General features: G+C 46.3%; 1 protein-coding gene across 1 annotated transcript in view; it reads left to right on the forward strand.

The window, feature by feature from the left end:
- Nucleotides 1–17,454, forward strand: part of coro7 (coronin 7) — a 92,424-nt gene that overhangs the window by 29,907 nt on the left and 45,063 nt on the right. The window lies entirely within an intron of this gene.

The raw sequence follows: 17,454 nt of genomic DNA on the forward strand, positions 1-17,454 counted from the left end.
CTTTCACTCATTCTGGCCTTCAGGGTTTTAATAGTTTCAGGTTATCACGCTGGGTTTTCTGTGGATAGTTTGGTTTTAGTTTAGCATTGCCAAAGACCATGTCTCTTTTTGTGTAACAAAGCAGCTATTATAGTCATTAAAACACTACACAATAATCAAAAGGAGACCTTGTCTCTATTTGTCTCTGCACTTGATCGATTGAACCACTTGAGGAAGCTCAGAGCCAAACATCCGAAAAGGGGCATTTCCTCCCTGACATTTCGGGCCTGAGGTTGCACATAAAGATGGATTTGTTCTTTTTTTCTTGCCTGTTTTGAATTAAAAGGGCCGTGGTAAACATGGTGTGTAATCGGAGCAGCAGGCTGGCTTGTATCAGGTTAGCAGACCTCGTCCACGACGTTCAGTAGGACTGTTTTCTTTGGAGTGTCACAACATGAGGAGGCCCGGGAGCTTCAGCCAGTAAAATGGGGTTGTGGGTGGAATATAATTTGGATGGAGATTAATGGAGGGGGAATGTTTACTTTTTGGTTTGGGTTTGAAATGAAGACTTAAAAAAAGGGGATGCAGTGTGATGGAGTTTTTAACTGTGCAGAGGTAGCTATTAGTTCTTGCCTGTTTTCCATACAGATCTGGACATTGGAGAACAACGTGTATTTCTGTGTACCGCTCTCCCCCTCAAACTTTTCCCTTTTTTATAAACCCAAATTATAATAATGAGTTTAATTGGGCTGCTAAGCCGGCTGCAATCAGTGAACTTTACAACTGGGCACGATTGCAACCAGCTTGCTGTGTAAATGCTTTTGAGACGTCATGATAATTATCCACACTCCCTCCCTTTAACAGCTACACACACCGATTCACCGCACTCGGCATTAACACAGCATCGTCCAGATGATGTGTGCCTCTAGAAGAGCTCGTGATCGTGTCGCGACGTACTCTCCGAGGGTCAGCTGGTTCGAATTCAGCATGACAAACCGTGAACCTCAGAGAAGGTTCTGGCCTTAACCCTTGTAATCGTCCTCGGTCACTACCGATGCTCTGCTCCTGTGGCCATGGAGGCATTTACACGCATGCATCTTCTATTGCTTCTCATTTCTGGCATGAGGCTGATTAAAACAGACCCGACGCGGTGACCCGATGCCCACCAGTACACCATGCTGTCGGACATGAGCCTGTCCCGGGAGAGCCGACTGTTTTCCCCAACCCAGTCACGGGTTACACAAATAACTCGCCCTCTGAGGCGAGAACTGCTGACAGACGGCGCCGTTAGCCGAGAAAGAGAGACGTTTTTTTTCTTCTTTTGCGGTAGATGCATGAGAGTGCCCCAGGTGTGATGCGCGTACTCACACCCTCTATTGACTCTCCACAATCTATTCCTGTTTGTTTTCCTAGCAGGGTTGTGCCTGGGAGCAGGGCCCAGTCATTGGGTGTAATTGAGCCAAACTCCCTTTTAATCAGATGGATTGAGAAGACGCCTGCGCCCCAGAAGGGGAATCAGCCTTTCACAGAACAGTCCCCCCCCCTTTCTCCCATCCTGGCCAAGGCGCTCTAAAATCAGTCCCAGATGAAGGCTTTTCCTGTGGGGATTAGGTGCAGCTGCAGCACCGATATCCAAACCAGGAAAATAAAAATGCCACAGAATGTTTCAACAATCGTTTGACCCTGCTCCTTTTCTAGAAGTTCACTTCGTAAGAGCGAGCGGAGCAGAGCTTTGTTGTTTGGGTCCGGCTCGGAAAGTCATGTTTAAGGTGGCGGTTAAGACAAAACGACGATATTCAGGTGAACCTCGGGGTCAAGTTGATCGTTCATCTGCTGCACCCCCTCTGCAGGATGGCCTTGGGGGGGGGGCAAAGATGTGACCGCACACGCTCTGTCAAAGAACCGACACTCCGCGGTCTGACAGTTGAAACATGGCGTCTGGAATCTGTTAGTCATTTGGGGTTTTACTTTGTGATTCAGTCGAGGGGGAGTTTGACCAGGAAAACAAGACGAGGGAGCTCTGAAATCCCCTCTTATTTTGTGTGTATATATATATATATATATATATATATATATATATATATATATATATATATATATATTGTTTTAATTGATATTGTCCCTCTGTGCGCTTCATTGGCCTTTTCATTGAAGTTCACGTGGCAACACCTCATTGAAGAAGGCGTCGGTTTCTCTTTCATACCCCTGAGATCAACTAACCTTTTTATTCTTATTCCCTTTTTTTATCCTGTCAAAAATACAGCCGCTATCCTTCACTGAATTTTTATTCATACTGTATTTGGGCCCCTATTAGATTATTTGTCCCTCACTCCTCTGTTCCTCACTTTTCTTTCTCTCTGTACCGCACAGACAAAATAGAATGAGGGAGCTGAGTTTTAAAGGTGCTGGTGTCTGGGATTCTAATTAAGTTTTCTATTTTTTATTTTTTTTAGCAAAGCCTAATGGAGCCTCTCCGAACTGGTAAAAACACATGAAAGTATGTGGAGCGTTTGGCAGGGGATATTTAATATAATTCACAGAGGGTTTTGATTTCATCCCGCAGGTATGTGCTCAGCACTCCAGGGATCAGAAGGACCCTTTTGTGTGAACTCGCCACTGAAGGAAAAAGAAAATTCTCTCCCTCCCAATTTGAGCTACCTCCTTCCTCACTACCGCCCCCTTCTTTTCTTCCATTCACCTTTTTTTTATATTTTCTTTTATGGTTCGGATTAGAATTTCCTGCAGACGAAACTGGAGATGATTTGTCCAGGGGATCTGCTCTGCATTGTGTGGCAGTCGAGCGCGTCTTAATGCTGTTAAGGTAATTGCAAAAAATGACTGTCTCGGTTTTAGAGTTTGAGACAGTGTCAGACTTCACTTTCCATCCTTCACAAAACAGCACAAGAGGTGCACTTGCAGCTGCAGATGGAGCATATTTTCCAACATCTGGAAAAATGCCTTTTTCTTTTTTTTATTTGATAAAAAAATGCACTGGCAATAACATTTGGGATCTTTGGCGTACTAAAAGCCGGCTGTGGGCCATCCCAAGTCCATTTCAGCACTTCTCTCCAGTAACAGAGCATCTGATGGAGATGTGAAGAAGGCTGGGTTTGGCTAGGAGATGCAGGGCCAAAGTGGAAACGGCAAAGCCCATTATTTACAATACACGGATGCAATGCTAGGAAATGAACACACGCATTGCTACAAAGTATCAATGTAATGGGATGCTATTTATGGTGGAGCTGCAATGGCAGGTTCAATGAGATCATAGCTTATGTGAAAATCCACAAGGTTTCTCCTGTGCCCCGTGTGTTCTATCATTTTCTTTTTGCTATTTGTCTCCGTTACCTCAGTTTATCTATTATGTTGTCCTCTCTTTCTGTTCATGTGTTTTCATACACTCTCTTTTCTTCTTCCCCCTAATACTCTCTTTCAACACACGCATGTGTTTTCCTAAGACTCACGATTGGAACCGTGGAGCGGCAGGGCTCCCGTTTTTAAATCACGCCTTGCTTCTGGACGCTAGTCACCTTCTGGACGCCTGCCACCTCTCTGCTGTGGTAGAATGAGCAATTTGAGCGAGGGAGTGAAGTGTGTTTCCCATTAGTCGGTGGTTTCCTCTGCCCTCCACCCCGCCAGCCCCCGCCCTGCAGCCTGGCCTCCACTGCTGCCTCTGGGACTCCTGCAGATTGGCAGCATGTCACTGCACACCTCCATAGCCTTACAGAGAATAATAAAGGTACAAAGGGAGTGATGGAGAGACTGCTTTATTGATGCACAGAGACATGCAGGAGTTGCTCCTGCCCGCATAATTCATATGTACGAATACAGACACAGTCCAAGATGAAACTTCGTTCTAACATCTCAACACGGAGGTCCATTTGATCAGAAGTGGTTGAAGCCTTTAATGCAGTCCATACGTATTAAAGCACATTGTATGTTCTGTGCTCCTGCAGTTTGTAATGACTCAAAGCTTGACTTTCAGCTCTAATTTGAAAGCGTTTTCTTTTTTTTTTTTACTTTATCCCAAACGTTTGTTTTGGCTTCAGAACCAATGTTCTGCTGCACGATGACATATTGCCCAGTGAGTTGTGTTGCATTGGCGAACATCTGGGCAGGCTAGACGTTTCTGCATCCCTCTTACAACCCGAAGTGAAAGGACACCTTCCCCGGGTCTGAAAGATGAGGTGCTATTGGTTGGATCTTGAGATGTTCCTTTTTTAATTGTGTCCATGTCGTCCCATCAATCTGGTACTTTTGTTAACTGTAATCGGCCCGTTCTATCCTGGAGACCTAACTTGTTATTTGCATATGGTGAAAAAAAAACCCCTCTATGGTTATCTTTTTTTGAAATATCTCACATTTAGATAGGACGGTTGTAAAGGGTCTTTCCACCGTTCCAATTCTTCTTCTGTTGCTATGCAAAAGTTGTGCATGAATCAAAGGTGACGTGAAAGAAACATTTGAGCAGCCGATTATCCCATAAATGTTTTGGTTCTTTAACACCGTAGTCATCGTTTGATTTCAAATTCAGCCAAAAAGTAAACAAAAGTGTTGCTGCCAAAGCTGATCTTATATCATCTCAGCCGATGGCTTTTCACATCTGTGAATGATCTGTGTAACGGCACTCATTCACATCTGGCTCCATAGCAAAGCCTCCTTTTGAGTGAGCAGACTTTTCCTATCGTTTTATAGAGAGCGCAGGCCGAGTGGATTGTCCGCTCATTGTATTCTCTTTTTTATGATCATGTTTCCGTGATAGAAATCAGGGATCCGTCGTTGGCAGAGCGGCCGTCTGAAGAGCGGGTCAGTGGGTCAGGTGGGCCACATATGCTCCTCGCTGATGTCGCCTCCCACGTGGCCCTGTGTGTGTGTGTGTGTGTGTGTGTGTGTGTGTGTGTGTGTGTCTGCCCACACTGTGGAAGCACGTCGGTGTCAGAGAGGCAGGAATCTGCCACGTTAAGTTTAATGGGGAAAAGTGCTGAAGCCGGCTGCTGCTCACCGTTACACAACTGACTGGCTTTAATGCCTCTGTTTCAATTGTGTTGACGCACAAGAGGTTGACACTGTGTGTGTGTGTGTGTGTGTGTGTGTGTGTGTGTGTGTGTGTGTGTGTGTGTGTGTGTGTGTGTGTGTGTGTGTGTGTGTGTGTGTGTGTGTGTGTGTGTGTGTGTGTGTGTGTGTGTGTGTGTGTGTGTGTGTGTGTGTGTGTGTGTGTGTGTGTGTGTGTGTGTGTGTGTGTGTGTGTGTGTGTGTGTGTGTGTGTGTGTGTGTGGACAGAGAGGAAAATGGCAGAGAAAGGAGGAAATGTTATGACAACAAACGCCACTCTGCTGTGTGTGTGTGTGTCTGTGTGTGTGTGTGTGTGTGTGTCCGTGCAAGTGGCCTAAGCAGATTAGAAAATGTCATCAACATGTAATTGGTGGGAGAGTCGAGAAGTTGACGGTGGCCCCGCAAAAATAATTCTCCATTGTGCAAAGCAAATCTAGAGTGGGAGAGGAGAAGAAAAGATGGAGGACCCTCCGGGGGAACCCCCAGTTGGTCTATAGTCTGTGTGCCCTTAAGAAAACCTCTGTGGACTTTCCTGCTCTAACATCAACTGAATGTCCACAGTTGGAAGCCAGCTAACATTATTTCAGCCAGGTCAATTAGTCAGTCGGCTATTGCATGGAGGCTTTGTGCGAGTCCGCGGTGGCAGGAGACTGAAGGGTCGGGGGCGAGTGGGAGGTGGAATCTCATAAGAGTCGAGTGTAAGCCCTCTATTGTGCCTTCGCCGTCTTTTGTCTAATACTTCGTTTCCTCAGAGGACGAGGAAAGCAGACTTCATCACGATTGTTGATTTTAGAGGGACACAGGGAGAGATTCTCCAATTGCATTATTAACTCCAACATAGGGGCACTCTTCCAATGCACGTTGTATGTGTGTGTTGAGGAGTGCATGTGGGACACAGGTGTTTCACACACACACACACACTCATAGCACATGCCATGCTATAGCCATGTACATGCCTGGACGGGTCTGCCATTTCTTTACCCTTTTCAGCACACGCAGACCATCGCCAAACAGTATTCACCATCACTCGGCAGGAGTTGACAGGTGACGTCTTTATTCAGCCACGCGTTCATGCGCACCGTTGGCGATACTTTAACGAGATAGTAGCAACACTTTAAAAACAAACGCTGGGAATTCCACTTTTCTTTTTGTTTTCCTTTTTTGATTCATTTGCTCGTCGGTTTCAGTTGAAACGAGTCGATCCATTCTGTCCCGTCTTCTATTACAAGATATGTCTCTCTGCCAGCTTTATTCCTTTTAGTTTCTATTTTCCCCTTTCAAACCAGGAAGTAGGGAGTGATTTGCCACCGAAAAAACAGACATTGTAAAGCTGATTTTGGGACCTACGTGTTTGCTGTATCCTGCTGTGTTCCCTTTCCAATGGGCTTCTTTATTAGCCAGCTGTGTGGATTAGGTCTTGGAGTGAGAGTGAAAGAGCAACTCTTTCACAAAGCACCTTGGACAAACACGTTTGACCAAAAGATCAGCCTGGAGAAAGAGGGAGGCCCCGACGCGGAAAAAATATTTAGGGACCACTTGTTCCTCCAGAGGCCAAAGGGACAAAGCTCGGGATCTACCGGGTCTTTCTCTCTGACCTGCCTGGGTGGTGTTCTAAAGGAGCAGAGCTTTCATTAGCACTCGACTGGAAAAACAACAACACAGGCCTGATGGACAAATGGGGAAAGCAGTTCATACACACGTGCTCTGGTGCTCTGTATTATTCTGAACCGTCACACCCCACACATCCTGGCCTCGGTGGCGCGTCCACGGTCCACCGCTGCTGTGAAGCTGTGGGGGACTCGCACACTGCGCGCTAACCGCCGTGCGCGCTAACACGCGCGTATGAACACACGGAGCAAATTCAATCATTTGTGTCTTCCCGAACTTCAAGACCAGCCTTCTGTTGACACGTTGAACTTCTGACCTCGTCCGACCTACTGGCCTGCAGAAATGTCGCTCTGCTGCTCGGTTCAACGTCACAATGTTGTTTTTCTTTTCTTAAATGGCGTCTGTCTTAACATTAGCAGGCAAAACAATGCGGCAAATGCTGCCTGGTGTTACTTTTTGTGCTTTTTGTGCGACAAATCTGACAATCTGGCTTTTTACTCTTTGCTCACACACACTTTCTCCATAATAAAGATGGTGGATGCAAGACGTTGAAATTGGAGTGGATCGCCACTTCCAGAAACAACCGCGCGGTGCAAAAAAAACAAACAAGACAGACCGTCTTTGAATAACACACACAAACACAACGCAAGCATCGCTCAACCTAAACTCCACAGTGATTGGAGTAGGGCCATTAAAATGAGATGGAAAGGATGCTTAGAGAGACAGAAAGAGAGACCGACCGTCAAAGGACAGAACGAAGAAGAAAGACTGACAGAAAAGGAAAGGGGAAGAAAAAATGTGTTGGCTGCCGGGATGGAGTTGGCACCGCATGCTCTACGCATGACCTTCAGTGGTTTGTGTAAATTATATCCTTTTTCAAGGGAAAATATGTGGTGGTTGAACTGGAGGGACCCCCCCCCCCCTCCTCCCTCCTCCTCCCCCGTTCTTTTCATCCGTCTGCTGTCATGTACTCTTTTTCAGGAGTGCTCCATCCATCTTTCAGACCCTCCCTCAGTGTCTTCATGTCTTCGTCCTTATCTTGCATTTGATATTCACTCCTTTTGTTTTATGAAGTTGTTTCTTCGGTCACACGCTAATAACTCAAGTCCTTTTTTTTTTTTTTTTTGTCCATTCATCACTTCTCCGCCCTCCATCTCTACCCTCTACTTTTATGTATTCATATCAGCCTCCCCCCCCCCCCACTCCTCTCCTTCGCCGCTCTCCCTCTCCACAGTTATGCTATTTTCTGCTGTGCATGGAGGATACATTTAGCTTGTGGTCGCTTGAGAAGTGATGGCTACATTAGTGTGTGTGTGTGTGCGTGTGTGTGTGTGGGAGGGGGGGGGGGGGGTCTGGTGAATCGCTACCTTCTCTTGGCCACAATGGGCTCCATGCGGGCTGATGCAGACTTTCCACAGGGATAAACCCATCGACTCGAGGTGCCCACTCTGGGGTGCTCAGCGGCCATGCACCCCCCCCCCCCCAGGCCACAGCCTAGGCTGGCAGGCACCCACACGGCACGCGGGTGTCCCTGCTTACGTTTGCCTTGTGCGGTGGCTAGTTGTTTACTCTGTTGTTGTGACCATAGCTCTCTTTCTCTCTCTCTCTCTCTCTCTCTCTGCCCTCTTCGACCCTGGCCAGGCTTAGGACAGTTGTGGGCTGTAAGTTGCTGTTTGAATCCGTCTCTGCAGCAGACAGAGGTCTCCACAGTGAAGAGCTGAGGCCATGCACAAAGGACCGTACTGGTGGTTCAGCATGTTTTTAGCTCATGAAATACCCAAATTGAGTATACTTTATATTACTGCCCATTGTTTTCCAAAACATACCATTGACTTGATCGCATACTTGCGTCGGATAGCTAATCCGTTGCCGCGTCCACTTACTTTTTATGTAAAAATGTTCATTGTTGCTTAACAATGCAGCTGCAAACTGTTGCACTTCTAAAACAATCTTTCTAAGCTTTTAGAGACGTGTATCAAAACGCATTGAAAGTCTCGAGCTCAGTTGTGGGGAAGACGCACTTTATTTTTACTTCACAAGAAGGACACAATTAAAGCACACGCAACCAAGTCCAATACTTATTTTTTTATGGTCCATGTGGTGAAAATAATAAAAACATTTTTATTTCAAGCACGTTTGAGTTTGCACAAGCGGACCTGTCGAACGCTGTAGACTTCTAGATCTATGACGGGCCGTCTGTGTCTGTGTGTCAACGTTCAGCCCCGACATTACAGGATATGTAAACCAGCTTCATGATTACAAGACAAGTCTGTAAAAACCTTGTCCTGGTCTGCTACTCTCCAGCTCACTACTAATCAGCACCCAGACACTTGTGACTTTGCAGACCTCCGTCCGGGATTAGCAGATCAACATTTCGTGTGTTTCAGTGTAATGACTCCCCCCCCCCCCCCCCCCCCCCCCGAGTGTTATTAGCCGTTAGAAACAAACAGGTGTTTTGTTGGCCGGAGGTTGACTGCCCATTCCCGTAGAGTTAGAGTTCACATGCAGGGGTCAGAGGTCAGGTAGCCCCAGCCCTGTGGCAGCAGGATGTTATAGCCGGCTATCATTATGGTCTGCCAGTGATCACTTGCCTGTCTACACTTGGTTTGAGGCGGTCGTTTAATACGTCTTTTAACTGGTTACTACTTTGCATCATCCATTTCAAAAGCTTTCTGTGATATTCTTCCATGTTTTGCCCATAAAAACAATGCATGCGAAACTTACTTGTAGCATCTAATCCACTCGGAGACGTGAGGAAGGCCCATCCTGTTAGAGATATATATATGTAAATCATGCTGTCTACCACAGAGACACCTACTGTGATGGAAAGGATTACAGGCCCATAATCCGTGCCTGTCGCCACCCACCACACACACACACACACACCCACACACCCACACACACACACACACACACACACAGCTCAGATGGTGAAGAAATTGTTTCAATTAAATTTGAATAATAATAATAATAGTGCAGTATTCCTCATCTGAGTGCCAATCTTTAAACTACTTACATTATCTAAAGGTGGTGTTACTATATTTCCAAAATGTGAGGTTTAGCTATTTGTATTGGTGTTGGGAGAGCTATTAATTTGAGTGGAATCTTGTTGTTTTTTCCTTCACTTGCCCGTCCGTACCCGTAATATGCCGACCCAAGTTATGGCATCAGTTTGAGATTAGACAGGAGCTCAATCCACAAACAACATGTCATTTGCAGATGTGTATACGCAGTGCAGCCACGATGCAAGTAGAGTTTGAAAGTTGGTGCAGGATGTGTACACAGCAGTGTTTGATGAATGTCTGCTGGTGTCTTAAGGGGGACGTATGAAAGCTTGGCTTTCTCCCCGTCGGTGTGCTACTCTTAAGTTATGGACGTTACGCTGCTGCTGTTTTGTTAGCGCTACAGGCTTCTTAAAAGTTTTTTGTTTTTTTAAATAGAAGAATGAAGAGACTGGAGGGAGGCAGAAGAAATGGTAACGGATGGTGTCCAAGTCAAACAAGCCACTGTGTCCAGATTGTTGAAAGAAGACGTGTATAAAGCACACAAGAGTTCATTTTAGTTGTTGAGATTGCATGATTTAAGGCCAAAATACCAAATATTGATATCCTTCTTGAAAGTCTGTAATTGCAGCTGTAGTTTTATAGCACCTGCATACAATCACAAACAGCCGTCTCTGTTTCACCTTATAAGTGTAAGTGTTTGCATACAATATGTTTCACCTGCTGGACCAGCTGCTAAGCTGGTGAGATGCACAGTGTAGTGTTGTGGTCATTGGAATGTCACTGTGTGGTTTGTCCTCATAATCAGAGATGCTTTTTAGTCAAAACTATTGTTGCCTTCTTTTTTAATGATGACGGTTACTGTCACGTGTCTTGTGTTCCTCTTGGTCGTGTTCCTCTCGGTCTTGTTCCTCTTGGTCGTGTTCCTCTTGGTCTTGTTCCTCTCGGTCTTGTTCCTCTTGGTCGTGTTCCTCTTGGTCTTGTTCCTCTTGGTCGTGTTCCTCTTGGTTGTGTTCCTCTTGGTCGTGTTCCTCTTGGTCTTGTTCCTCTCGGTCTTGTTCCTCTCGGTCGTGTTCCTCTTGGTCTTGTTCCTCTTGGTCTTGTTCCTCTTGGTCTTGTTCCTCTTGGTCGTGTTTCTCTTGGTCGTGTTCCTCTTGGTCTTGTTCCTCTTGGTCGTGTTCCTCTTGGTCTTGTTCCTCTTGGTCTTGTTCCTCTTGGTCTTGTTCCTCTTGGTCGTGTTCCTCTTGGTCTTGTTCCTCTTGGTCTTGTTCCTCTTGGTCTTGTTCCTCTTGGTCTTGTTCCTCTTGGTCTTGTTCCTCTTGGTCTTGTTCCTCTTGGTCGTGTTTCTCTTGGTCGTGTTCCTCTTGGTCTTGTTCCTCTTGGTCTTGTTCCTCTTGGTCGTGTTTCTCTTGGTCTTGTTCCTCTTGGTCTTGTTCCTCTTGGTCGTGTTTCTCTTGGTCTTGTTCCTCTTGGTCTTGTTCCTCTTGGTCTTGTTCCTCTTGGTCGTGTTCCTCTTGGTCTTGTTCCTCTTGGTTGTGTTCCTCTTGGTCTTGTTCCTCTTGGTCGTGTTCCTCTTGGTTGTGTTCCTCTTGGTCGTGTTCCTCTTGGTCTTGTTCCTCTTGGTCTTGTTCCTCTTGGTCGTGTTCCTCTTGGTTGTGTTCCTCTTGGTCGTGTTTCTCTTGGTCTTGTTCCTCTTGGTCTTGTTCCTCTTGGTCTTGTTCCTCTTGGTCTTGTTCCTCTTGGTCTTGTTCCTCTTGGTCGTGTTCCTCTTGGTCGTGTTCCTCTTGGTCGTGTTCCTCTCTGTCTTGTTCCTCTCGGTCGTGTTCCTCTCGGTCTTGTTCCTCTCGGTCTTGTTCCTCTTGGTCTTGTTCCTCTCGGTCTTGTTCCTCTCGGTCTTGTTCCTCTCGGTCTTGTTCCTCTCGGTCGTGTTCCTCTTGGTCTTGTTCCTCTTGGTCTTGTTCCTCTTGGTCGTGTTTCTCTTGGTCTTGTTCCTCTTGGTCTTGTTCCTCTTGGTCTTGTTCCTCTTGGTCGTGTTCCTCTTGGTCTTGTTCCTCTTGGTCGTGTTTCTCTTGGTCTTGTTCCTCTTGGTCGTGTTTCTCTTGGTCTTGTTCCTCTTGGTCGTGTTTCTCTTGGTCTTGTTCCTCTTGGTCTTGTTCCTCTTGGTCTTGTTCCTCTTGGTCTTGTTCCTCTTGGTCGTGTTTCTCTTGGTCTTGTTCCTCTTGGTCTTGTTCCTCTTGGTCTTGTTCCTCTTGGTTGTGTTCCTCTTGGTCGTGTTTCTCTTGGTCTTGTTCCTCTCGGTCTTGTTCCTCTTGGTCGGGTTCCTCTTGGTCTTGTTCCTCTCGGTCTTGTTCCTCTTGGTCGTGTTCCTCTTGGTCTTGTTCCACATCGGTCGTGTTCCTCTCGGTCTTGTTCCTCTTGGTCTTGTTCCTCTTGGTCTTGTTCCTCTTGGTCTTGTTCCTCTTGGTCGTGTTTCTCTTGGTCTTGTTCCTCTCGGTCTTGTTCCTCTTGGTCTTGTTCCTCTTGGTCGTGTTTCTCTTGGTCTTGTTCCTCTTGGTCTTGTTCCTCTTGGTCGTGTTTCTCTTGGTCTTGTTCCTCTTGGTCTTGTTCCTCTTGGTCGTGTTTCTCTTGGTCTTGTTCCTCTTGGTCTTGTTCCTCTCGGTCTTGTTCCTCTCGGTCTTGTTCCTCTTGGTCGTGTTCCTCTTGGTCTTGTTCCTCTTGGTCTTGTTCCTCTTGGTCTTGTTCCTCTTGGTCGTGTTTCTCTTGGTCGTGTTCCTCTTGGTCTTGTTCCTCTTGGTCGTGTTCCTCTTGGTCTTGTTCCTCTTGGTCTTGTTCCTCTTGGTCGTGTTCCTCTTGGTCTTGTTCCACTCGGTCGTGTTTCTCTTGGTCGTGTTCCTCTTGGTCTTGTTCCTCTTGGTCGTGTTTCTCTTGGTCTTGTTCCTCTTGGTCTTGTTCCTCTTGGTCGTGTTTCTCTTGGTCTTGTTCCTCTTGGTCTTGTTCCTCTTGGTCTTGTTCCTCTTGGTCGTGTTTCTCTTGGTCGTGTTCCTCTTGGTCGTGTTCCTCTTGGTCGTGTTCCTCTTGGTCGTGTTCCTCTTGGTCGTGTTCCTCTCTGTCTTGTTCCTCTTGGTCTTGTTCCTCTCGGTCTTGTTCCTCTCGGTCTTGTTCCTCTCGGTCTTGTTCCTCTCGGTCGTGTTCCTCTCGGTCTTGTTCCTCTTGGTCTTGTTCCTCTTGGTCGTGTTCCTCTTGGTCTTGTTCCTCTTGGTCTTGTTCCTCTTGGTCTTGTTCCTCTTGGTCGTGTTCCTCTTGGTCTTGTTCCTCTTGGTCGTGTTTCTCTTGGTCTTGTTCCTCTTGGTCGTGTTCCTCTTGGTCGTGTTTCTCTTGGTCTTGTTCCTCTCGGTCTTGTTCCTCTTGGTCGTGTTCCTCTTGGTCTTGTTCCTCTCGGTCTTGTTCCTCTTGGTCGTGTTTCTCTTGGTCTTGTTCCTCTTGGTCTTGTTCCTCTTGGTCTTGTTCCTCTTGGTCGTGTTTCTCTTGGTCGTGTTCCTCTTGGTCGTGTTCCTCTTGGTCGTGTTCCTCTTGGTCGTGTTCCTCTTGGTCGTGTTCCTCTCTGTCTTGTTCCTCTTGGTCTTGTTCCTCTCGGTCTTGTTCCTCTCGGTCTTGTTCCTCTCGGTCTTGTTCCTCTCGGTCGTGTTCCTCTCGGTCTTGTTCCTCTTGGTCTTGTTCCTCTTGGTCGTGTTCCTCTTGGTCTTGTTCCTCTTGGTCTTGTTCCTCTTGGTCTTGTTCCTCTTGGTCGTGTTCCTCTTGGTCTTGTTCCTCTTGGTCGTGTTTCTCTTGGTCTTGTTCCTCTTGGTCGTGTTCCTCTTGGTCGTGTTTCTCTTGGTCTTGTTCCTCTCGGTCTTGTTCCTCTTGGTCGTGTTCCTCTTGGTCTTGTTCCTCTCGGTCTTGTTCCTCTTGGTCGTGTTCCTCTTGGTCTTGTTCCACATCGGTCGTGTTCCTCTCGGTCTTGTTCCTCTTGGTCTTGTTCCCCTCGGTTGTGTTCCTCTTGGTCTTGTTCCTCTTAGTCTTATTCCTCTTGTTCTTGTTCCTCTTGGTCTTGTCTGGAGAGGGTTTTGGTTCGAAGGATTGAGGTTCTGTGCCCCCCGAGAAACCAGAACGGTATTGTCTGAAACCTGAGGCCTGCCAGACGGCAGCGCACGGCAACTGTAACTGTTGGCGACGACTCCTGGAATTCACCTCTGGGTTTTGGGGCCCCTTGCTTGTCCTTTTGGTGTTTCTAACTACTAGCGCCATAAACAGCTGCTCGCAGCCTCATCACTTCTAATCACAGCTGTTTTCTTACAAAGGCCATGAGAGGCAAGCCACCTTCCTCACGGCCGGCGGACATCCTGACCTCGTTGACCTGTTGACCTCCAAGGGAATTTAATTTAGAAGTCGAATTCTTCTCATCAATAAATTGTCAAATCCAAACGTTTAGAGCTAGTTTCATTCCATAAAATGACAAGCCAAGAAACTGTGTCCTCCAACCAATAACATTTGGAGAGTGCTGTAAGCGATTCTTACATGTGCCGACTCTGGCATGACTGGATTTGATTAGTTTGAAAATGATACGCTTCAGCTGCGGGCTTCATCTGCCAGTCTTGGGGAGCTTATTTGGATTTGATGGACTCTTCTCGCATGTTTGATTTATGGAACCGTTTTTAACCCATGCATGCTAGTACTTGACCCCCTCCTGCACCCTTCTTGCCCTCAACGACCTCCTCTCTGTCCAGCCTCTCCTCTTTGTTAATCCCAATACTCATTTGCTTAATAAATAAAGCTGCTCCCTCCGCTGTCCCTCCATTCCTATGAAATGAGTTGCACACTTGAGTTGCTTTCCAGCAATGACGGGTTGTTCTGTTTAAATCCACACACACACTCAGCCAGTAACAGCGGCCCACCACCTCCCTCTACATTTCATCATCGCTCCACCTCTTTAATTTTGTCTAATTCTTTCCGTCCTCTCCTTATCTTCCAGCATTGGTTGGACAATCACTCTCCATTTCTGGTTTTCCCCATTGACGTTTATATTTTGCTTTTGAGTCTATCAACACATTCGACTTTCTTTCTCCTGCTATGAACTTACAGTAATACCAACCGAAGCCTTTTTGTGCCACTGAATCATATATTTATCAGTGAGTATTGGGACACACATTCTACATTAGATAATCCAACACTGCCCTGTTCTCTTGTGTCTTAAAGTTTAATACGAACAAGATTCTCAACACATGTGAGATGATCTCCTAATTGACACCAGCTGCAGTAACTTTTTGGATTTCTAATCATCCCCAACTCAATAATGGTGATTATTCACTTTTTGTTGATAATCGGTTAATTATCTCAGTCATTTTTCATGCAAAAATAACGACAAACAAAGCCATCACGTGTCCTGTGAAGGCATCGCCTTGAAAAGTGGTCTTTCCAACATTAAATTATGACGATAAATGATGGTTTATTATAGTTATTGACATAGTTGAAACATTCGCAACCGCAGACGAGTGAGACCGCGAAATGAAAAGACCGAACCGCCTATCGAGTGTTCAGACCAGCTGAGCTCGGGCCACAGGCCGGCCCAGCGTAAAGCCATATTTATGAACATGATTCGTGCCGATTCGGCATTACTTTACCTGCTGGCTTACATCGTCCGATTCCAGGAAGAAATGCTAATGAGGCGGGTCGGTCTACATTCTACTGAGGGAGAGACGATGACTGACAAAGACCCAAATGACGCCTCGGATGGGAGGACATATTTTCACTAGGGAAATCGCATCACATTTTTATATCTAATAATCTATTCAGCAGCACTTGAAATGAATTGCATGTGTGCCTGTTGATGGATGTGTACTTACTCTTTTTCTTTCTCTCTCTCTCACTTCTCATCTTTCTCCACACGGCTTTTTGTGAGAGCAGCATCTGGGCCGTCAGCTGTGTGGCATGAAAGGACTGTTATTAGTACAGAAAGATGTAGGTAGGGGTGGGGTGGGGGTGGGGGGGGGGGGGGGGGGGGGGCAGGAGAGCTGGAAACAAGCAGAGGCCAAAAGACTGCAGCCGGAGACTCGGGTGTGTTTTCTTCTCTTCCGTCTCCGCTGCTTCGATTCCCTCTTTTTAAACTCCCCGGCGCAAGTCAATGCAGCGCCACAATAAAAGCTTCACATTTTACATTCTTATTTGCGTTGGGAGGAATTTTAGAACTTCTTTTCCTTTTTTTTTGTTGTAGTTTATGGATAAGTTCGACGCTTCGAAAGTTAATTTCATGCTCCCAAACTGCTGACTGTAAATACTCTTGACTGAGATTGGAGAGCTGGTTCGAGGTCACTGGGGGGTCAGCTGTGCTGTGTGGGCCGGAGGGCTATTTGTAAGATGAGGGGGGGGGGGGGGAAAGAGAGGCTGAAAGAGAAATAAAAAATAAAACGCAGAGCAAATATGAACGCTGCTTGCGGCCACATCACCTGGTGCTTTGGCACATTGTCCTTTGGAATTTGGAAACGAATCAGAAACTGAAATGCAGAGTAAGAGAGAAACGGATAGGAGGGGAAACAAATATTTACTCAGAAATAATTCTGTGTGGAATTTCTTTTGGGGTTGATTGTGAAAAAGCTCCCTTGAAACTACAATAGGGCCCATTGAGCAGCGCAGGCTGAGTGTAAGTGTCAAAGTTGGACCTCGTCCAGGGACCAGGTTTCTCTTAAAGCCGGGGAAAGAAAAGACGGACTGTTTTATGGAAGGAGAGAAACACACACACACACACACACGCGCTCTGTTCTCCTTTTCTTTTTTTACATAATGACCATTTACAGATGCCTGTCCAGAGAAATAGGCATGCACTTTTTTTTCTTCAAACTGCAGGTAATATTGTTATCCGACGTCCTCAATGTATCCCGTCAGTTGTTTAACGAGGAGTCCACCAAGTGAGAAGTACATTAGGACAGATGGACTCCTTCCATTTTAATTAGAGGAGAGGCTAAAGCAGGATTTACTCCTTAACAACTTTAAAAAAAAAGACTTCAGGATGCATGGAGGTTAATATGTAGGATGTGGCGACATGTAGCATTAAGGTCGCAGAGTGTAACCAACTGAAACGTTTGGTTTGTCCACTCTGGGCCACTGTAGGAACATCGGGGCCAGCTCCCTGAAGAACACCTGCTCCGTATATGTAAACGGCTCAATCTAAAGTAACGAAAACACAACTCGTCGTATTTTCACGTGATTTAATACAGCAAAACATACTTCGTACACACTGTTCCTTTTAAAACAGTGCAGGAAGGACAAAGCAGTGCTAAACGTGTTCGGCCCCAGGGGGGGTTTCTCCTGTCATGTTGCTATAGGAAGTTTGCTCTCTCTGAGCAAACTGATATAATAGCGCCCCCATGACAGGAGCGGTGCTGTTTTATGTGTTTGTGTTGTTAGCATGGGACATTGCACAACAGCTCCCAGCTATGGGCCGGTGCATGCAGGCGTTTGTTTGTAGGCGTGGGCGCATTCTGCATGAATCCCCTACCGGCATCCTTCTTATAAAACGCATGGGTGGCCGGCCTGTTTACTGTGTGGGTTTGCAAACAATGCTCACTCATTAGGCTTAGACCAGTGAGTCATTTACAATGGTTAAATACAATTACCACTTAACAAGAGTGTTTTTCAATCATAATCTTTATTTCCATTTTGCCTCCAGCTCACTGCTGGTATGGAAGAATTCCACTTTGTCCATTGAAAGCACACACACATTAAACATCTTGTAAAATACATGTAGGGGGGGGGGGGGGGTTGTGCACTTTTATAGAACACT

The sequence above is a fragment of the Cyclopterus lumpus genome, chromosome 8 (assembly GCF_009769545.1).
Source record: "Cyclopterus lumpus isolate fCycLum1 chromosome 8, fCycLum1.pri, whole genome shotgun sequence".
Classification (NCBI taxonomy): Eukaryota; Metazoa; Chordata; class Actinopteri; order Perciformes; family Cyclopteridae; genus Cyclopterus; species Cyclopterus lumpus.